Source organism: Marmota marmota, unplaced genomic scaffold, assembly GCF_001458135.2.
Source record: "Marmota marmota marmota unplaced genomic scaffold, marMar, whole genome shotgun sequence".
Classification (NCBI taxonomy): domain Eukaryota; kingdom Metazoa; phylum Chordata; class Mammalia; order Rodentia; family Sciuridae; genus Marmota; species Marmota marmota.
In genome coordinates this window covers 556,107-580,867 of record NW_026000272.1, presented here as the reverse complement: position 1 = coordinate 580,867, position 24,761 = coordinate 556,107, and the positions used below count along the sequence as shown (strand labels likewise).

At 34.7% G+C, this 24,761-nt stretch overlaps 1 protein-coding gene across 4 annotated transcripts in view; it reads right to left on the bottom strand.

The window, feature by feature from the left end:
- The window catches only part of Gabra3 (gamma-aminobutyric acid type A receptor subunit alpha3), a 228,146-nt gene that overhangs the window by 202,279 nt on the left and 1,106 nt on the right, over positions 1-24,761 (bottom strand). The window lies entirely within an intron of this gene.

The window sequence follows — 24,761 nt, the reverse complement described above, 5'->3', positions numbered from 1 at the left end:
TTCAAAAAAAAAAAAAAAAGCAAAGCCAGGCATCCTAACTATGTAGGAGGCTGAGGTAGGAGGGTCACTTGAATCCAGAAAAGACCAGCCTGGCACATGATAAGACTCTGTCTTAAAAAAAAAAGAAATGAAAGAAAGAAAAGATGGGCTGGAAGTTGTAGCTCAGTGGTAAGAGCTCTTGCCTAAAACATGTGAGGAAAAAAGATAATATATTGTGTCCATCCCCACCCCTGAGACGAAAAAAAAAAAAAAAAAAAAAGAATAAAAAATCCTCTAAACTAGCAATAGAGTGTAAGAGCAGAATGAATAGATTCTTAGGTATCAAGGGGCTAGTGGAGTAGTTCAGTGGTAAAGTGTGTGCTTAGTATGAACAAGGCCCTTGGATCATCCCTAGGACCACAAAAGAAAAAAAGGATAAAAGAAAAGAAAAAGAAATCACAGTGTGAAAATATTTGCTTAACACATGTACCCATTATCAGAAAAAGCATGTCCCTCATGAAAATGAAAGAACAAACTACTGAACAAGGAGGCCAACTCACCAGAGTCCTTAAAAGTGAAAGTAGGAGGCAAGAGTCAGTATCAGAGTGATGTGATTTCAAAAAACACTAGATCAGCCATTGCTGACTTTGAAGTTGAATGAAGGCACCAGGAGAAAAGGAATGCAGAAGACCTTTACATGAATTTGTGTTGTTTTAAGTCACTAAGTTTGTGATAATTTGTTAAAGCAGCAATAGAAAAATAATGCAATATATTATCTAACTCAGCTATGAATGCCATTGAAATAGCCAGAATAACAAAAACAAAAATTTTTCTTCTAGAGAATGAAATTAATAAATATTGTCTCGATGTTTAAAATTTAGAAGGATCAGTATCAGAAAGTTATTTAGGGATAACATAGATATTGAATGGATAATTTGAAAAGGTTTAAAATGATTGCTTCTGAGAAGCTAATGAGGGAATTACTGTTCTCAACAAAACTTGGAGTAATATTTGACTTTAAACCAAGCTCTCCCATAATTTTAACAAAATTTAAACAATTATCAAAAAATCATAACAATATTATGAACAGTTTTAGCCATTATATTTTTGAAAAGCAGAATAAGTGGGAAATTAGTTACTTATTAATTAACCATTAATTTCCCATAAAAACAACAAAAGAAATAGTACACTGCAATAGAATCAAAATTGAACCAGTTAAATATCAAATCTCCCTCCTCACACTTTGTAGTAAAGGGGGAAAGGGATTACACCAGGATCAAAAGTAATTTTTATTAAACTATCAATAAATATTTAAATCTTTTCTTGTGCAAACTTTTCTTGAAACTGAAAAAAGATAAAAAGTTATGCAAACAATATTTTAGCTTAATGTAACATTAATATCAAAATTGAACAAAGCTGTGAAATCAATTTATGAACTACTATGGGTTGGAATATGTGTAGTGTTCCTCAAAGCTGCATTTGTAAAAGTCTTGCTCCCCAGGGTAATGCTATTGGGAGATGATGAAAATTTGGAAGGTAGGGCCTAGTGAAAGGTTGTTAGGTCAATGGAAACATACACCTTAAAGGGATTATGGGACACTGCACATCCCCTTGCTCTCTTTTTCTCTATTTCAATTCAAGATGTTAACACTCACTCCTCCATGCACTCTCACCATTGGCATCCATCAATTGCCATGAGGTGTCACAGCCAAGGAGTGGTCTTTAATGAACTCATACTATATTGTTTGGATTTTAAGCCTCCAAAACTGAGCTAAATAAATATCGATTATATCAGAAGTGTCCCATATCATTGAACTAATGCAAAGCTAATACATGAACATAAATACAGTTTTTAAAGGGAAAAACAAATGCAGCCACATAGACTCCACAATCAAGTACATTTATCCAAGAAAAGAAGGAACAATTCAATATCAAATAATCAATGAAATTCAAATTCTGAAAAAGAAGGGTAAGCAAGGCATTATATAATGTACAATAAGTATTAAAATTTATTTACATATTATAATAAAAGAAACATGAGCATCCTAATAGACAAAGAAAAAGCATGCAATATGATTCTTCTTTCATTCAAGGATAAAATCTTAGCAAAGTAAAAATACAATGAAACATCTTTCTAACAAAAACATATGGCAAATGCTATAAACATAGGGACACTTTAGAAACAATCCCACTCACGTTAGCAAAAAGATAAGGACTTTTTCATCCATGTAACTGATCAGTATTATATTGTATGTAGTAGCCACAATCATAAGAAAAGAAACAATGTCACACTATAAGAATTTTAAAAGGAAAGCAAAATTGTTATTTGCAGAAAAATGAAAAACTCAATTGTTACCTTTTTAAAGAATAAGCAACAAATTTGAAGAATGAGTAAGAATCTTCAAGCTACTACATACAAGACCAAGTTACAGAAAAAAAGAAGACACAAATTACCATTATTAGAAATGAAAAAAAAAAGTATTTCACTACAGATATTACAAACAGTTAAGAATAATAAGGAAATGTCATGGACAAATTCCTGGCAAGACATAAATTACCAATGCTCACTCAAGAAGAAATAAATTAACTGTATAGCACTTTATCTATTAAAGAATTAGGTTTATAGTTAAATTTGCAGTTAAAAACCTTGGCAACTGGTAAAATATACCAAACACTTAAGGAAGAAATAAAACCAAATTGACAAGTTTTCCAGAAAATCAAGGAACAGTTTTAAACTCATTTTACAAGAACAGAATGACTCTTCATCAAGAACTAAAATTGCTTTGTAAGAAAAGAAAAATAAAATTCAAATCCCTAATGAACATATGCACACAAAGATCCTAAGGAAATATTAGTGAATGGAATATAGAAATACATAACAAGGATAATACATCATGACCAAGTAGTTTTTTCCTGGGAATGCAAGGGTAGCTCAACATTTGAAAATCAATCACAGTAATTCTCCATGGCAACACACTTAGATGATATATAGATATACAGATTTAAAAAATCAAACTGTCTTTATTACTGGACACTTTAATTATCTACACAGGAAAAAATGAGAATCTTAAAAAGACACTAAAACTATTCAGGGAATCTCAAAACATGAAAGGATTCAAAGATGATATACAAAAATTAATTATATTTCTATACACTAGTAATAAATATTCAGAAGTTAAATTTTTAGATGTCATTGATTATAGCATCAAAATACATGTGATATTTGAGAAGACTGGCAATGCAAGATGGTGGAATAGGACTCCAAAGAAATCATAACCCTGCCAAAATATCAATTTGAATGACTATCCAAGAAAAAATGACTTCAGAGAAAGTAATGTAACCAGGTCAGAGATCATAGTACCTGGCTGTAGCATACAGCCTCATTTACTTCCCACTAGAGTAAAACCCATCTCAAATAAGACCTTCAAATCTACTGAGTACACACAGACTGATCCTTCTAGATCCAAAGTGACATACAAGAACCTGCAGCCTCTTGCAGACAGACTCAAGTTCTATCCCATATTATTGCCAGGAAACTATAGTGAGCTTGTACTCTGAGTAGCCCCAGCAATAGGCAGGCCTCAGCAGCCAAGGACTTGGATTCTAGTCTGGTTGCAGAACCAGCCTCAGTGGACTTGGGTTTGGGGCATCTCTCTAGTGATGCAACAGTTGCAGCAGTCATGGGCTAGGGACCACAACAAACAACCTACCATGAATTTGTGGACATGATTATTGCTGAAGAATGTTCCCAGACATGACTTAAAAGTACATAACTCTTCAATGCATAGACATTAACACAGGAACACAGGATCAAGAACAATCAGAAAAGATGACATCACAAAATGGAAAAAATAAAGTGCCAGTGACTGACTCTACAGTGAGAAATATAATAAAATGTTGAAATAATAAATCAGAAATATTAGAACTAAAAATACAATGGATAAAGTAAAAAATGAAAAAGAATCAACAGCACCATTGATCAAGTAGATGGAAGAATCTTTGGATTTGAAGAAAGGTTACTTGTGGGGGGAAAGAATAATTAGAGGAATAAAATAAAAATAAAAATGAAGAAAGTTTCCAGGATTCATGAGATCACATCAAAAGATAAAATTTATGGGCTAGTGGCATTTAAGAGGGAGCAGAGAAAGATAAAGGGGAAGAAATATTATTTAAAGAAATAATGTTCTGAATTTGGAGAATGATATAAATACCCATGTACAGTATGGTCAAAGGCCTACAATCAAATTCAATCCAAATGAGACTACACAGAGACATAATATAATCAAACTGTCAAAGATCAAACACAAAAAGGATATTCTGAAAGCAACAAGAGAAAACAAGCAAATAGCATAAAAGAAGTTGCAACTAGAAGCAGACTTTTTGACAGAAACCTTCCAGTCCAGGAAATATTGGGATGTATGTTCAAAGTTCTGAAGAAAAAAAAAATCTGAAAGCAGAAATACTGTAACCAGTAGCACTCCTTCAAAAATGAAGGTGAGATAAGGACTTTTCTATATCACCAGAACTGTCTTAGAAGAAATGCTAAAAGGTGTTCTTCAAGCTGAAAGTAAAGGATGCTAATGAGTAACATGAAAAAGTGTAAAACTCACTGGTAAAAGTAAGGACAGTCAAATTTATAATCCTTTAGCACCATACTGGTGTTGTGTAAATGACTTATATCCTAGAATGAAACTGAAAAGAAAAATCTATTAAAAAATAACCATAATAACTTGCAAAGGTATGCAATATAAAAAGATGCAAATTGTGATATCAAAATGGTAATCCCTTACCTATTAATAATTACTTTGGTTATAAGTGGATTAAATTCTCTAATCAAAACCAATAGAATGCCAGAGGGTATTTTTTAAAGACCCATATATATAGCTACCTATAAAAGACTCAATCACCTGTAAATACACACATTGACTGAAAGTGAAAGAATATCCCAGGCAAATGGAAAAAAAGAAAGAAAAAGTAGTTATCATTATATCAGAGGAAAATAGATTTTAAGTTAAAAAGTACAAAAAGAGGCAAAAAAGATCATTAGACAATCACATAAACAGATCTATTCATCAAAAAGATAAAACAATTGCATACACACACAAACACACACACACACACACACACGGTGTCAAAGCACCTAATTATACAACAAATATTAATAGATCTGAAGAGAGATATAGACTCCAATACAATATAATGGGGATCTCAAGCCCTTACTTGCTTCAATGTACAGATCATTTTGACAAAAATAAATACATAAACAGGCAATTGAAACTGTACTCATTCAACATATGGAAATCAAAAATGTAATTCACCACATAAATAGATTGAAAGATAAGAACTAATTGGTTACCTCAATAGATGAAGAGAAAGAATTTGACAAAATACAGTATCCTTTCATGCTTAAAATACTAGAAAAACTAGGGATAATAAAAACATACCTTGTAAAAGCTTTGTACATAAACCCAAGACCAATATCATTCTAAACAGAGAAAAATCAGAAGCATTCCCTCTAAAAACTGAAACAAGACAGGTATGCTCTCTTTCACCACTTCTATTCAATATAGTCCTTGAAACTCTAGCCAGAGCAATTAGAAAAAAGGAAGAAATTAAAGGGATACAAATAGGAAAAGAAGAGTTCAAATTATCTTTATTTGCTGATGACATGATCCTATATTTAGAAGACCCCCCAAAAAAAAACTCTACCAGAAAGCTTCTAGAACTCATAAATGAATTCAGCAAATTAGCAGGGTTCAAAATTAACACCCATAAATCCATTGTGTTCCTATACACCAATGATGAATCAGCTGAAAACTAAATTAGGAAAACTATCCCATTCACAATAATCTCAACAAATAAAATACTCGGAATCAATCTAACAGAAGAGGTAAAAGACCTCTACAATGAAAACTATGGAACACTTAAGAAAACAATTGAAGAAGACCTTAGGAGATGGAAAGATCTTCCATGTTCTTGGATAATCATAATTAATATTGTCAAAATGGCCATACTATCAAAAGGGCTATATAGGTTTAATGCAATTACTATTAAAATTTGAATTATGTTTTTCATAGAAATATAAAAAGAAGTCATGAAATTCATTTGGAAAAATAAGAGACCCAGGATAGCCAAACAATCCTTAGCAAGAAGAGTACAGCAGGAGGCATCACAATACCAGACCTTAAACTATATTACAGAGTTATAGTAACAAAAATAGCATGGTGTTGGCACCAAAACAGGCATGAATATCAATGGAATAGAAAAGAAGACATAGATACCAACCCACATAAATAGTTATCTCATACTAGACAAAGGTACCAAAAACACACATTGAAGGAAACATAACCTCTTCAACAAATACTGCTGAGAAAACTGGAAATACATATGTAACAAAATGAAATTTAACCCCAATCTCTTACCCTACACAAAACTCAATTCAAAATAGATCAAAGACCTAGGTATTACAGTGGAGACCGTGAACATACTAGAAGAAAATGTAGACCCAACACTCCAATATGTCAGTTTAGGAACTCACTTCCTCAACAAGACTCCTACAGTGCAAGAAGTATAAAATCAAAAATCAATAAGTGGGATGTATTAAATTCAAAAGCTTTTTTTTCACAGAAAAGAAAACAATCAGGAGTGTGAAGAGAGCCTACAGAATGCAAAAAAAAAAAATTCTCTGCCACCCACAGCTCAGATAAGGCATTAATTTCCAGGATATACAAAAACTCAAAAAGCTTAACACCAAAATAATAATAATAATAACCTTGTCAATAAATGGGCAAAGGAACTAAATAGACAAATCACAGAAAAATAAATACAAATGGTCGACAAATATATGAAAAAATGTTCAACATCTCTAGCAATTAGAGAAAAAGCAAATTAAAGGTACATTGAGATTTCATCTCATTCCAAGCAGAATGGCAATTATCATGAATACAAGCAACAATAAATGTTGCTAAGGATGTGGGGAAAAGTGTACACTCATAAATTTTTGGTGGGATTGCAAACTAGTGAAAACACTCTGGAAAGCAGTGTGGAGATTCCTCAAACAAAATGGAACCACCATTTGACCTAATTATACCACTCTGCAGTATATATTCATAGGAGTGAAAATCAGCATACTACAATGACACAGCCATATCAATGTTTATAACAGCACAATTTACAATAACTAAGCTAGGAAAACAACCTAAATGTCCATCAATAGAAAAATGGGTAAAAGAAATTGTGGTATATACATACAATGGAATATTAGTCAACCATGACATAGAATGGAATTATGATATTTGCCGGTAAATGGAGGGTCTGGAGACTATCATGCTAAGTGAAAAAAAAAATAAGCAAATCCCCCAAAAATCAAAGGCCAAATGGTCTGTGATATATAGGTGCTAATCCACAACAAGGGTGAGGGAAAGAATAGAAGTTCAGTGGATTAGACAATGGAGAATGAATGGAAGAGAGGGAGATAGGAATAAAGAAGACAGTGGAATGACTCTGACATAATTCTCCTACATACATATATATTCACCACATTGAATGTCAACATCATGTACATCCACAAAACTAGGGTTATAAATCTAATTAGCTATACTCCATGCTTATATTATTATATCAAAATGGATTCTACTGTCATGTATAACTAAAAAGAACTAATAAAAATAAAATAAATTTAAAGTGTCCTCTACCAAATGAACCTAAAAGGCATATACAAAACTTTCCATCCAACACCTTTGAAATTTACATTCTTCTCAACTGTACATAGAACATTCTCCAAGATAAATCATATGTTACATTACAAAACAAATTTTTTAAAAATTGAAATATCAAGTATCATTTCTTAATGCAATGCTACATAACTAGAAATCAAAACAGTAGAACTTTGGAAATACACAAACACATAGTAATTTTTAAAAATGATTCTGAAGACCTAATGTGTTAATTATGAAATTTAAAATTTTATTGAGACAAATGAAAATAGGATCAAAACACACCAAAATCTATGAGATACAGCAAAGACAGTTGTAGTTCTAATGGGAAGTTTACAACAATAAATACAAACATCAAAAAAGAAGAAAGGTCTCAAATAAGTAACCTAATGTTCTACATTAAGAGACTAGAGGGACTTACTTAATCAAAATTCTGAACATAAATATACAAAATTGAGACTAAAAAATACAAAAGATCAATAAAGTAAAGAATTGTTTTTAAAGTGATATACAGATTGACTGTAATTTAAACAGTAAAGCAAATAAAAGAGAGAAGACTAAACATAAATAAGATTGAAAAGGAGACATAACTGATACCACAGAAACACAAATGTTTATACAAAGATATTAAGAACAATTATATGCCTACAAATCAGATAATCTAAAACAAATGGATACATTTTTCCATGAACAAAACCTACCACCATGATTTAATTAAGAAAACAGGAAATTTGAAGACTAAAAATTATTAAGGAGATTGATTAAGTTATAAAAAGTCTCCTACCAAAGAAAATTTCATGACTTAATGGTATCAGAGGTGAATTCTACCAAACATTTAAAGAAATTATATGGAGATTCCTCCAAAAACTTGGAATGAAACCACCATTTGACCCAGCTAGCTATCCCACTCCTTGGTTTATACCCAAAGGACTTCAAATCAGCATTCTACAGTGACACAGCTACATTAATGCTTATAGCAGCTAATTCACAACAGCTAAACTGTGGAACCAACCTAGGTACCCTTCAACAGATGAATGGATTAAGAAAATGTCCCATATATATACAATGGAATATTATTCAGCCATTAAGAAAAATGAAATAATGGCATTTGCTGGTACATGCATGGAACTGGAGAATCTCATGCTAAGTGAAATAAGCCAATACCAAAAAACCAAAGCCAAATATTTTCTCTGATATGCAGATGCTAATTCACAATAAGGGGAAGGGGTGTAGGGAAGAATAGAAGAAGTACCTTGCATTAGATAAAGGGAAATGAAGGGAAGGGAGGGGGAATGAGAATAGGAAACAGAGTAGAAGGAATTGGACATTAATATCCTATGTGCATATATGATTATATGACCAATGTAATTCTACATCACATACAACCAGAAGACTGAGAAGTTATTCTCTCTCTCTCTCTCTCTCTCTCTCTCTCTATATATATATATATATATATATATATATATATATATATATATATATATAAACAAATAGAAATAAAAATCTAGTTACAATAATCCCCCTCAAAAAAATGAACTAATATAAATCCTTCTTAAACTATTCCAAAGAATTGAAGTGGAGTGAATACTTTCAAATCCATTTTAAGATGTTACCATTACCCTCATCCTAATACCAGACAAGAACACAACAAAAAACTATAGTCCATTATCCCAAATAAACAGAGATCTAAAACAAAGTATAAAGCAAACTGAATTCAGCAACACATTAAAAATTTACTCATCATGATCAAGTTGGATTGATCACAAGGATGCAAGGATGTTTCGACATACACAAATGGATAAATGGCATATATCACATTAACAGAATAAAAGACAAAAACCATATGATATTTCAAAGGATGTAGAAAAAGCATTTGATAGAATTCAACATTGCTTCATGATAAACCCTCAGCAAATTAGGTATAAAAGGACTGTACCTCAACACAATAAAAGCAACATAAGAAACACACAGCTACTATCATACTGAATGAGGAATAGTTGAAAGCTTTTATTCAAGATCTGGAAGAAGATAAAGCTGACAACTTTCCTCACTTCTATTCAACATCTTACTCAAAGTCATAGCCAAAGCAATTGTTTGAGAACTAGCAAGATAAAGAAACAAACAGTACTCAAGAAATTAAATTGCTGCTATTTGCAGATGTCACAATCTTACATATAGAAAACCCCAAATAATCTACCAAAAGTTTATTAGCAGTAATACAATTCAGTAAATTTGTAGGATGCAAAAACAACATACAAAAATCAGTAGCATTTCTATACAGTTACAGTAAACTATATGAAAAATAAACCACAGAAAGGATAACATTTTCCATCACTACAAAAAATAAAATGCTCATAAATAAATTTAACCAAGGAGATGTAAGATCTCTGTTACTACAAACTATAAAACTTTGATGATCCAGATGGAGTACTGCACATCTATAATTCCAGCAAGTCAGGAGGCTGAAACAGGAGGATTAGGTGTTCAAAACTAGCCTTGGCAACTTAATGAGGCTCTGAGCAATTCAGTGAGACTCTATCTCTAAATAAAATATAAAAAGGGCTGGGGATGTGGCTCAGTGGTTAACGGCCTCTGGGTTCAATTCCCAGTACAAAAAAATTGATGAAAATAAATGAAATAGATACATTTAAGTGGAAAAAAATAATGTTATTAAATGTCCAAAGTGAGACACAGATTCAATTCAATCCCTATCAAACTACCAATGATATTTTTCACAGAAATAGAAAAAAATCCCGAAATTCATATGGAATCATAACAGACTCTAATAACCAAAGTAATCTCTAGCAAAAGGAATAAAGCTGGAGACATCATACCACCTGACTTCAAAACATGTTATAAAGCTATGGTGACTAAAACAATATGGTATTGACATTGAAACAGAAACCAGTGAAACAGAATGGACAACCCAGAAATAAATTCATGCATTTACAGTCAAGAAAACTACTCCATTTACATTCAACAGAGATGCCAAGAACACACAATGGGGAAATGATAGTCTCTTCATAAGTGATGTTGGGACAATAGAATATTCACATGCAGAAAAATAAAATTAGACCTTTGTTTCAGTCCATTTTCTGTTAGAAGTATTAAATACTTGAGGCTGAGTACTTTATAAAGAAAAGGGTTTTATTTAGGTCACAGTTTGGGCAGTTGAAAGTCTGAGATTAGACAGCCTCAATTGTTTGGTGTCTAGTGAGGGCTTCATGGTGAATGGTATCACAATAATGGGAGTGAATGCAGGAAAGGCCACATAGTGAGAATGGAAATCAGAGATATTCAAGGGCCAGATGTGCTCTTTTTTCCCCTGCTTCTTTCCCTTTCCTTCTCCTCCTCCCTTCCTCTTGGTTCTCTGCTTCTACTCTACTGATCTCCCTTCTATTTTTGTGGGGATCCCTTTTTTATTCCTTTTATCTCTATATCTTCTACATATGAGAGAAAACATTTGACTCTAAACTTTCTAAGTCTGGCTTATTTTACTTAGCATGATCTCCAATTCCATCCATTTTCCAGGAAATAGCATAATTTCATTTTTCTTTATGATAGATATAACTCTGTTATGTATATATATCACATTTTCTTTATCTTTTTATCTATTGACAGGCACCTAGGCTGGTTCCATAACTTGGCTATTGTGTATTGTGCTGCTATAAATTTTGGAATGCATGTATCACCATAGTATGCTGATTTTAGTTCTTTTGCATAAAGGCCAAGGAGTGGGAGAGCTAGGTTTCATGGTGGTTCCATTCCTATTACTGTTTCTTTCTTATAATGCACTAATGAATCTGCCAAGAAAAAAATCAAGAAAACTACTCCATTCATAATAGTCTCAAAGAAATAAAATACTTAGGAATAAATTTATATGGGAGAATAAAAAAAACTCAGAATAGCCAAAGAAATCCTAAGCAGCAAGAGGAAGGCTGGAGGCATCACAATATCTGAACAGTACTAACAAAAACATGATATTAGCATAAAAATACATACGAAGAACAATGGAATAGATTGGAATACACAGAGATAGACCCACATTACTTAAAACCATCTGATCCTTGACTACGTACCAAAAGCTTCCATTGGCGAAAAGCTAGTCTTTTAACAAATGATGCTGGGAAAACTGCAGATCCACATGTAGAAGAATGAGACTGCATCCCCATGTTTCACTTTGCACATATGTCAACTCAAAGTGGATCAAAGATTTAGGAATTAGAATAGAAACTTTGCAACTACTAGAAAAAAAATCACAAGTTCAACACTCCAACATATTGGCACAGCCACTAACTTGCTTAATAAGACTCCTAAAACTCAATAAATAAAACCAAGAATCAATAAGTGGGATGACATTAAATCAAAAAGCTTCTGCAAAGCAAATAAAATGATTAAGAGCATGAAGAGAAAGCATACAAAGTGGGAAAAAATTCTTGCCAAGTCTCCTCTGGCAGGTGACTAATAACCAGAATATATAAAGAACTTAAATTTAACACTAGAAAAATTAATAACTGGGCTGGGGTTGTAGCTCAGTGGTAGAGTGCTTACCTGGCACACGTGAGGCACCGGTTCAATCCTCAGCACCACAAAAAAATAATTAATAAAACAAAGGTATTATATCCATCTGCAACTAAAAAATTAATTGATTAATTTTAAAAAATTAAAAGTTAATAACCCACTCAATAAATGGTCAAAAGATCTAAAGAGACATTTCTCAAAAGAAGAAGTACAAGTGACCAATAAATATATGCAAAAATGTTCAACATCCTTACCAGTCAGGTAGATGCAAATCAAAACTGCACATGCTTACTCTTTTTACAGTAACTTAACTGTCATAAAAACTAATCGGAGTTCAAAAAAAAAATACATTAATCTCTCTAAGGGAAGCAACCCCAATGATCTAATAACCTTCCTCCAGGCTCTACTTAAAAGATTTCACTAGTGCCCAACATGGCCACCTGGTTGTCTAAGCTTCCAGCATGTGAACCCTTTTGGAACACACAAAAACCATAACCAAACCAAAGCATTTGCCCTCACCCCCAAAGTGCACATCCTTCTCACTATGCAAAATATAACTATTCCTTCTGCAATTGTTCCACACTCTCAACTATTCCAACAAAAGCCCAAGACCAAAGTCACATCTAAGACTCAGGCAAAACTTTTTCCACCTCTGAGTCTATAAGATCAAAACCAACTTATCTGCTCCCAATATGCAGTTATGGAACAGAGATAGGATTAACATTCTTATCCCAAAATGGATGAATATGGAAGTAGAAGGGAATGACCATCCCAAAGCAAAAACTGAACCAAGCAGGGAAGTTCCAAGTCTGGCATCATACACACACTGTGGTAGTGGATGGGTCCCCAAAGTTTTGAGAAACCCCACTCCCACACTTTTGCTTGCTGCAGCCCATTCGGTTGCTCTTTTCCCAGGCTGATTTTGCATGCTGCTGGTGGCTCTACCTTTCTGGTGTCTCAAGAGCAATGATCCCACTCCCATGACTCCACTAAGCAAGCATTCTTAGTGGATGATGCCTGACCTTGTAGCAGGCCTTGGCCAGGAGTTCCAAGCTATCCTTTAAAATCTTGGTGAAAGCTACTATGACCATATAGCTCTTCCATTCTGTGAATCTGCAGAAACAGCACCAAGATTTTTTATTTCCTCCCTTTAGAGAAGTAGCATGAGCCATGCCTGGGGACTGATAGAAGCAACCACAGAATGCTTTTCCAGGAAAGAGAGAGCAAAATACCAAGGTGTCCCTGGGCAGTGAGCCTATGGAGAGGACTCCAGCCCTGTTTCCCAGAATATTTATCTTCTTCTAGGACTCTGTTCTGAGAGTGGAAGAAGTGGCTTGCACATTTCTGTGATACCTTCCAGGCCTCTTTCCCATTGTCCTCATGCAATGGACTTGCATCTGATAGAGTAAAGCAAATAATTCCTGGGCCACACACACTCACAATTTTTTTCCCTCACTCTTTCCCTGGTGAGGCCATAGATTTTCCAAGTCTTTCTGCTCTGCTTCTTTTCCCTCTAAAATCATGCTGAAAACAGTCAGAAGCATCTGAGAAGACCCTTTTATATTTTTTTTAGAAATTTATTTTATAATATACAGTAGGTCATCACTTTCAAATTCTACCTTCCATAAAACTCTACAGAATAGACACAGCTCATCCAAGTTCTTTGCAATGGTGTCACAAATGTGGCCTTTACTCCAGTTTCTAATAGGACTCTCACTTCCATCTGAGACCAGTTCCCTAGTCTCCTAACCTTTTGAGCCCTCATGAGAATGGTCTATAAGCTTCACTTATAGCATCTTAGGATATTTCTAGCTCGCTCCTCCAAACTCCTCCAACCTAGAATACAAAATTATTCTGATTATACTATAATGGTGAATATGTGGCATTGTGAATTTTTCAAAACCATCCACTTGTAGAAAACACTTTGCTTAATCCAAATGCAAATTAAAACACGTGAACTACCAGTACACACTCACTAGAAAGTGACTATGCAAACTATGGACTTTTGTTAATAATAGCATATCTATATCAGTTCATCAGTTGCAACAAACATATCACATTAATTCAAGATGTTAATAGGGAAATCAACGGAGTCAGTATATTAGGTAATTCTCTGGACATTCCATTCATTTTTTGTAAATCTAAAACTGTTTTAAAATAAAACTTAATAATTTTCTTAAAAGGACTGAAAATATCAAGTGCTGGTGGGGAATATTGATGGTTTCATGTAAAATTAGACATTTACTTCATGTATAACCCAAAAATTCTTCTCCTACATATTTACTCAGTAAAAATGAAAAATATATGTGCAAATAAAAACCTGTGCCAGAGTATCTATAAAAGCATTATAATATTATTTATAATAGCCAAAAAGTGGAAATAAATCAAATATAAATAAATGGACAGATTGTATCTCTGGATAGATAAGCTACTCAGCAACATTACAAAGCAAACACACATGAATCTTAGAAGCATATGCTAGGTAAAGGAAGTAAGACACAAAAGTCTACATATTTATGATCCCATTTATGTGATACAATAATAGAAACAAAACTTTAAGAACAGAAAAAAGGTCAATGGTTTCCTGTGATTGTAGATGGGAGAAAAGATATGACTACAAAGGGGTTCCAGCAAAATTTTTAAAGTGAGGTAAATTTTCTCTGTATTGTGGAGGTGGTGATAGTGGATCATATATATGTACTTGCCAAAATTATAACTATACACTTGCAAAAAGTAAATTTTATTTTATGCCAATTAAATGTTAATAAAGAGCCAACTGAAAAATAAAAGATGGCTAGGAATATGCCCATTATGTAATTAATAACATTATAATCCTCTATTAAGGGTTGTAAAAATAGACTTGAATACATGACAAGACACAATATTTCTGTATCAAAGAGATGCCAGTTCTTCTCCAAATCACTCTAAAGACTCAATATAATTCAAAAAGGCCAACATTACATTCTTGGAATTTGACAATCTTATTCTAAATTTAAGATGAGGCAGCTAAGGGTTAAAATAATCAAGATAATTTAAAAAGAACAAAAAAAATGCCATGGGTGTGGATTCAGGCAAAGAGTAAACAATAATTTGAACTTACTAGTATCAAGTTTCATTAAAAAGCATTCATAGAGCTGGGTGTAGTGGTGTACACCTGTCATCCCAGCAGCTTGGGAAGCTGAGGCAGGAGGATGGGGAGTTCAAAGCCAGCCTCAGCAACTTAGCAAGGCCCTTAAGAAACTCAGTAAGACCCTGTCTCTAAATAAAATATTATAAAGGGAGGCTGGGGATGTGGCTCAGTGGTAGACTGACCCTGAGTTCAATCCCCAGTACCAAAAAAAGCATCCATACATAAAATAACACATGTGTAGACAAAAGGATTAATGGAAGATAATGAATAGATATGAATAGACTCAAGCATGTATGGAAATGAGACAACAATATAGAGTTTGCATTCTAAGTGGCTGTGTATATGTGGTATTCAAGCATGTATTTTACATATAAAAATAATCCATATCTCACATTACATATAAGAATAAAGTCCAGATGGATTAAAGAACTAAATGTAAAGAAAAAAAATGAAACTCTTCAAAAGAAATTTGGAGAGCACCTTTTAGGATCATGAGATAAGGAATACTTCCCAAACATGATACAAAATGCATCATTAATTAAAGAAAAGATTGATCAACTTCACACCAAAATTTAAACTTTCCATATGATAAAGAATCCCATAAACAAAGTAGAAAACCGAATAACATACTAAAAGCACATGTATTTAACATTTCAGAAGCCAACGATTAGTATCTAGAATATATAAAGAACCCTTGAAAATCAGAAAAAAAAGTATAGCAATAGAAAATTAAGCAAACATGGGTGGTTCTGAGTGTTGTATTTTGGAGTCTGGGGCTAGACACAAAAGAAGTTAAACTTTATGTAAGGTTTTATTTATATTAAAACATATGAAGCAAAAAGGACAAAATGCTTACAATAGTCCATTCTAAGTGATGTATTTGGTCATTGATTTAGTCACTTCTCTGGGTTTCTTTCTAAATATTTTTAAAAATTAAAAACAATAAAAATAAACTTGTAAGCCATAAATTTGTAATAGCAAATTTGAGCAAAGTGAAGCAATAGAAGCTAAAATTGTTTATACTAATTTCCCTGTATACCAGCTATATCAATTAGTAGAAATAATGATAAAAAGAGCTTCTTCACAAAATTAAAAGCATGAAACAGATGATACTACTTATACACTCAACACAGACAAATAGAAGCTTAGCTAGACCACACAGCTAGCAAGAAGAAGAACTGAGGTAATAGAAGTTATTCAAAAGCCACAATAATATTTAAGCTTTGTAACTAGGAGAAAAATAGACAGACTAAAATAAATGGAAAATAGATAAATCCCAAAAAGAACCTACTATATATAACAATTCATATATGTTATAGTGGGGAAAAAATGAATTATTCAATATTTGGTGTTGTGAAACAATTGAAGGGGAAAACAACTTAAAAAATTACCTCACACCTCACAGTAAAATAAAATTCCAGAGGGATTAAGCCTAACCAATAAAAACTAAAACAAAATCCATTCAAGCACTTATCGAATTTTGAATGAAGAAGAACTTCATAAACATGAATTCATCAGAAGAAAATACTAATGAAAAGATGGATATGATTACATAAAAATCAATATTTATCTACATACCTCTTAATTTAAATGCAAACATGGAAAATATTTTCCACACATTGAACAGAACAAAGGTCTAATATCTACTAAATGTACATGCTGTCCATACAAATGAATAAAAAACATAAAATTCTAAGTAGAAAAAATGTACAAGGGCTATGAATAGATGTTCAATAAACGGAAGTAAAAGTGGTTAATAAATATAACAAAGTGTTCACATTCACTATAACAAAAGAAACATATATTAAAACAATACTATGGGTACAATGGCACACATCTCTACTGCCAACAACTCAGGAGGCTGAAGGAGGAGGATTTCAATATTGAGGCCAGCCTCAGCAACTTGGTGAGACCCTGTCTCAAAATAAAAAAATAAAAAATGAAAAGTGCTGGAGATGTAGCTGAGTAGTGGAGTGCCCCTGAGTGTAATCCCCAGTACCACAAACCCATACAAAATGAGATAACAGTTTGCCCCTTTCTGATTGGCAAAGGCTTTTAAAGAAAGGCAACAGCCAGTACTGGCATAGGCATATGAGGAAAAATTGTCTTGATATATATATGAGATAATTTCACATATATATCAAGAGCCTTTAAAAGTTAACACCTTTAGGCCTCATAATGGCTTTTACCTAAAAAGCCATCTTAATAATACAATAAATATGAAGTGATGATCTACAATGTGTTATTTTTCTAGGCACTAAGGGAAACAACAGTGAACAGAATGGGAAATATTCCTTGTGCTTGAGAGGCTAACATTTTAATACTAGTATCTAGACAATGAATAAGTAAAGTGTCTGTTAGGTGATGATACAGAACAATAGAGGGGAAAAAACAAAAAAAAAATAAAAAAGGAACATTATAGGAGACCTCAAAAAGGTAATAATTGAAAAAATAACTTTAAAAGGTGAAGCTCAAAGAACAAAGATTTATGTATGAAGGTATATATTGCTGGGCTATTCTCAGTAACACAAAATTGAAAAAAATTTGAACAACCGATATCAGATCTGTCAAGTCATTATGGTATAAATTATATAACTGAAAATTATACACCTGTTAAAATTGTTTGAAGGCTGCTTAATGATGTGTGAAAATGCTCACAATATAATATTAATGGAAAAGCAGATATAAAATAGTACATATAGGGTGTGATCCTAATTATGTAAACATGGAAACACATCTGGAAAGAAATATTGCAAGTTATCTCTGGCCTAGGGATTTAAAAGTGATTTGTGTTAACTTCTCTTCATTTTCCAGGTTTTCTATAACAAGTCTATTTTATTTTTATAAGCAGAAAAAAATAAAGGTAGATGTTACTGTCAAGGTAGATTGAAAAATGTGCAAAAGGGTTTTTGTTTGTTTGTTTAAATGGAGGTGCTGACCAGCCATGCCTTGAGTACTGGATTCAGGTTGGTCATCACACAGGAAGAGTGATACTGAAAACTGAGTGTCTGCTACTAGAAAGTACCCAAAACTACATGCTATATAATCTGAAAGACTGGGAATATATAGGCTAGAGGAAAGGTTCAAAGAACAGCAAACCATCTTCACGTATTTCAATGTCTGTCACAGGGAAGGGAAATAGAAATTACTCAGCATTGGAGTTGCCACAAGAAGTGAGACTCACAGGTTGGATTCAGAAGACAGATTTCAGGTCAATGTGAAGAATAACTTGCTGACAATCACAGCTGTTTATTATCAGGTAGTATTAAACAACCTTTCCTGGAACCATTCACACTGAAAATAGGTGAGCATATGTATTGGTTGATAAGACTGCCATTACATGACCCTGCCATTTCTGAGTTCCTCTTGTACTAGTTTGAAAGTTATTTTATGCTATGATCACTGACATAATTCCATCTCTGTCCACATCCCCTTCTTTTCAAAAAAAAATCTATGTAATATTTGTTCCTTCTAAGAAATCATTTTTAAAGTGAAAAGCACCTTCAAAATATACATTCTGAAGCTTTTCATTCTTTTTTCTGTGTATAGGGAGGAGACATGCTGTGTACAGACATCAGTACCTTTAAAATCGTGTTTTAAATACAAATTTTCTATTATCAACCAGTATTCTCTTTTACCATATATCTCTCCCCTTCAAGAAAAAGGCTGCCTGGACCATTACTTTTCAGCAAATGAGATAACAACCCCACTTCTATTTCACAGAGTCCTTTATTCTCAGGGGCTTTATTTTCAAAGTTGCAGTTGTGGAAACATCACCTAAAAGCCAGGTTTACTAGAGATTTTAGAATATAGTCAGTTCTTTCCTTAGCTCTCTGTCACAATTTCAGTCATCTCAGGAATGCAAGAACAAAGAGGCTTTCCTGTGATCTCTTCCAAAATCTCTGAATACTTCTACCAAAGTGAGTAACCTTCCTAATTGTGTATAAAATTCTCATGTTGTTTAAATAAGTGACCAAACTTGAATTGCCTGCAGAGGACCATAAGAATGCAGTATAGAACAGAGCATAAACCATAAAACCCTTATAAATCATCTGGGTCTATTCCAACCTCTCTCATTCTATATACATGGAAACTGAGTCTCACACAAGACAAGTGATCTGTCATAGGAATTTAAGTCAGTAGCCAAGTCAAAAGAAGAATCTAAACCAGGCTATGAGAATTCCATTTTACAAGGAATTTTTAATACACAATTATTCATAAAAATGTTTTCTCTTGTCAGGTGCTTCTTTCTATAAATTGCCAATGCAGAAAGTTAAGGGATCTGGGGAGGGTGCTGGCTTATTGAGAGTTTCAGTTAAGCTACTGACATGTCACCCAGTTTTCAAGTAAGCTTGTGCTTCTGTGGACCTGAACCTGGGGGGATCTTTACCTTCCTTTGGTATTACAGCGTTATCATCTGCCAGACATCTGCAAAACAGATAGCCATCATCCAACTTAACTGTTAGTAAGCACTGTGAGCATTAGAGTGGGAAGAACTGCTCCCAATTGGCTGTCATTTGTCAATACTCAACTCTGCTGCAAAATCCCGTAATGGTGACAACACCTTCCTTCTGAAAGCAGTACATTTTCCCCTACACAAGAATCACAATTCATGACATTATAGTTTAATGTTTTATAAAATAATATCTATCTCCCCATCTAAACCCTAAGCCCCAAGATCACAACAATCATACCTGTTTTTTTCACCATTATATTTTACATACCTAGAAAAAGGTATGTATTCAGTAAATATTTGTCCAAAAAAGACACTCTTGGCACTTTTATGTTACTGTACTTTTCTAATTTCCCATGCACATCTCTGACCTTTTTTCTTTTGTAGCTTTCACACAGGTTTATTTTTCTCCCCTATATCCCCAAATAAGGATTCTCCAAAGTAGTAGATGACTTATTTGAGAAGAGCTCCAATCCAACATTTTCAACTGTACTCAGTACCTCTTGCTGGACTATAGCAGTCACACACAATCTATGTGAACTTAGGCAAATGAAGTCACTTGCCCCCTCAGGGTCATTTTGCACATGCATAAAAGCCTTCACCTATCTTACCAAACATTTCTCACACACTGTATTTCACAATACACAATTGGCCTCTGCCTAGAATACCTTTCCCATCCCCCAATTCTGCATGCCCCAAATTTGTCTAATCTTCAAACATTAGTTCAAATGCCACTTCCAGGAAGCTTTGATCTCCTTGCAGCCCTCAGCCTTATGAATGTGGATCTCATCATACTAGTACTATAGTTGTTTGTGTATTTCTTCTTCCTCATACTTGACTGTGTCACTTTGGTGGATGAAAGCTATTTCTAGTCATTCTGTATCTCCCACATTGTCTTTGGATTATAGCAGACACTCAGTGACCTTACACTTACTGAATTCTGCTTAGACCCTGTCAACCATCCTGCCTAAAAAGCCTTTAATCAGTCCCCCAGGCTTCTGGAATAAAGAACTGAAATTCTTAAAATGGACCACCAGTAACACTAACTTTTGTGCACTTTCTCAAATTCTCTATGCTTCTCTCATGTCAGGGCCCTTGTACATGCTCCTTCCTCCAACTAGATATCTGAGACACCACCTCCACTCCAATGCCATACATTGTACTCAGCCTCAGTGATACTTTCTCAGTGGAACTTTGCTTAAACCCCAGACTGGGACAGTTTCCTTTGTTATATATTTCCATAGTCCCCACCCTCAACCTTTTACTTTCATAGCATTTGTCATTGACAGAAGTGACATATTTGTGTTATGATTAATAGCCTCTTCCCCCATAGAACTAGAAGCCTCAAACAAGAAGGGACCATGCTCATTTGTCCCACATTTGCATCCTGTACACATCACTAAATAAATCGATAGTAATAGATACATAAGAATTGAATGATTGAATTGATGAATGTCTGAGTTAAGTGTAAAGACTTGGGGCTTGGTGTGTGCAAAATCTTTGTCCGACTTCCTAAAATCCCTTCAAAGTTCAACTGGGATGTCAGGTCCACCAGAAATTGATAAAATAGGATGAATACTGTCTCCCCAGTGCCAGAAAGAAACCAAAATCACCATTTTTAGTGAATTTCTGGCCCCATAAGTAATACCAAATGATTCATGCATTCATTTAGCAAACATTTATTAAGCACCTACTCCATACCATAAAATAGACAAGGGGCTGATATTGTAATAAACTGAATTGATAGTCTTTTATTTGTTTTGAATATATAGATCTAGGACTGGAATTCACAGACATTATAAAGAAGCTAAAGGTTTGATTTTTTTTTCCTTTGTAGCAGTCACAAAATCTGAATAATGCTACTTGTAAAGATATTAACTTCTCCATCAAAGGAGGTATTGAATCTGAGATTGAAAGATCATCTGGTGGAGGCAATTTAGAAATTATAGACGGGGCTAATTTGGGCATCTTAAATTAGGTGGGCAAGTATCCTAGACCAGTGCTGCTTAAAGTGTGGTCCACAGATCAGTGCCTATCTGCAAGCTTTATTACCAGGCAGTAAAGATCTAAGTGTAGAAATTGAAAGTAAGCACTTGGAAAATGCTATAGCAATTAAAAAAAATTTATGTGTTTTGAATCTAATAATAAAAACGTTGGCTTGAGTTGTGTATGTCTTCCCTCACATTTTCTAGTAATTCGTAATTAATTTGTTTTACTAAAGTAACAGTCTCACAATTGCAGGGAGGTGGATCTGGTCCCTTCCCAAGACAGTTTGACAAGCACTACACTAGTGCATTACTACTTGAACTGTGATAAGTGGACCAGCAGTTTGGAGGATCACCTGGGAGCTTATTAAAATGCCAAAGCTCAGACTTCACCCTAGGCCTCCTGAATCAGAATGACCCTTTTGACAAAATCTCAAGAGATATTTTTGCACATCTAAGTTTAAGAAGCACTATCCTAGATGACTTCTGAAGCCCTTTATAACCCTAAGATCTGTGATTTATTTCAAATAGAGAATATTAGAGCTGAAAGGCCCCTGGAGATACAGTCTATCTCATCATTTTATAGTTGGAGAAGCTGAAGCTCATGGAAGAGAAGCCATGTGTCCAAAGTAGTGGCAAATTGCCAGAGTCAGGAAAGGAACCAGATTGGCTAACACCCAGGCCAGTGATCCACTCCCTCACAATACTTGTTCACTTATTTTCCACATAACCCCACATTATACCTGAGATTTTCTGATAGAACTGTTTTTCTTCTACCTTCCACATCCTATATGAACCTTGAATCACCATCATTTCAAATATCTCCTTTGTGATAATTGCCATGAATCCCACCTCTGAAATCTTCTCACATGGCTATCATCTAGCTACTATGACATTCTGGGGATTTAGAAAAACTAGTACCAACTGATTCCTGGGCTTTAGAAATACAGTAGACCTTCTTTGTTTCCAGCAGCCCAGTTGACACCAGATAGCAAGCTCTTCCAAGGATGAGAACATACACTATCAGGACTGTTTCAGAAAGCTCGGTTTGTAGCTGACAGGCAAGTGGGATATTAAGCCACATTAATAAAGGTCCAGTCTCCATAACAAGGTAAATGATGATACTTCACTTTGTGGTCTTTTCAGACCTGACTCTTGAGGGGGAAGCACAACTGCTATCTTCAAATAACTAAAGAATATTTTTAAGAAAAACCACTTTTTTTTCAAGATAGTCCCAATGAACCAATGGCTAGAAGTTTCAGGGAGACAGATTTTGGCTTATAATAGAGATTACTTTCTGAAAACCAGAGTTACTCAAAGATACAAAGAGCCACCTAACGAGCTTTCTGTCACTGCAGGGAATTCAAATAGAAATCAGTCAACAAATTGGATGCTTAAGACAAATTCAAGAACTGAGAGGAGAAGTAAAGCTTAATGATTCTGAGGGATCCTTCCAGTTCCAAGGTTTTAGTATTCTAAATTTTCAGTACAGGATGACTCCAAGCTCTCAAGAAATAAAAGCAGGATCTTCATAAATGGCCCAGTTTAAAGCTGGATGTGAGATAGATGTGGAAAGTGAAGTCTTTCTAGGCATCATTTGCAAAGGAAAGTTAGCAGACCTGGGGAAGCCTTTCAGGCAGCCCCTTCAGGAAGCCCAGGTGACTTTTAGCAGCACATAAGCCAGTCACCTGCCCTACTTCAAGTTCCTGCTCCTCTCAACAAAGGCCAGGCCATTACTTTTCAAACAATCTTGCCAAGTGACATGATTTCCATTGTGCCTATACTTGCCTAATAGATAAAGGTGCAAATTTCTCCCCAAGGAAGCAGTAGGGCTTGATGGATAAGTTCATTAATTCTGGGACCAAATTACTTATGATTAAACTCTTGATTGGGACACTTACTGCCCTGGGATTTTGAACAAGTTACTTAACCTCTGTGTGCCTCAGCTTCCTCATCAGTAAACCACAGATAATAATAGTGTCTGCTTCCATAGGGTTGATGTACGAATTCAATGAGAAAATAGACATTAAATCCTCAGTCCAAGATCTAAAATATGTTAAACACTCAAAAATGTTAGTGGTTACTATTATTGATGCTATAATTACTATCATGGGCATGGCAGTGCCACTAACTCAACAAACCCCTATCAAGCAATCAGAGCCCTTCCTCTACCAGTTCAGAGGGGTTACAACAGCTCCAGAGAGCCCTTCCACAACTGCAGACAACCAGAACCTGCTGACCCTCAATAATCCATACTATTCACATTGGGAATCCTGGCTCCTCACCCCTTGTCTCCACAGCCAACAGCCACCCCTCCCCCAGTCCTCCTGCCTGTGCCATCAGCAGCCACAGTCAGAGGAGCAGTAAACTGGGAAGGCAGCTCAAGTCAAACCATCAGGTGTTTCCTCCCTCCCAAGGACACAGCTGGACCTAACATAATGTCCACCAGTGAGAAGGGATGGGAAATCTGAATACCTGGTCTAGGATGTTAGCTCAACTACCTGGGCAGCAGGGCTTCCCTCAAGGAAGCAAGAGAATCCTCCCAAGTTTGTGGAGGAACTCAGGCCCAACCCCACAGTGAGCCTCTTAAAGGAATGGGGAAGGTCTCTACCTGCCTCAAAGGAAGCAGTTATTTACAACTTTCTACTCACTTGCATACAGGGGAGGTAATGGAGAAAGGGGCTACATGGTCTCCTCCTTCCTTCTCATTTCCAGCAGCCAGACGCAGCTGCAGAGAAAGAGTTAAAGGAGGGAGGAAGCTCCAGCCATTACCCCATCCTCGGTGCCTAGGGCTGTCTGGGGGGTCATGACAGTGCTGTCTGCTCTGGCTAGGGGCCACTCTGTGGCTTTCTGCAGCAGCTGCGGGGGCCCCCCAAGCAATTTGCAAGGTCAATGCCGACCTGCTTCCAAAGAAGAACAAAACAATTCACTGACAATGAAACAAATCGCGCGTACACCACCACATCTCACCCCCCCCC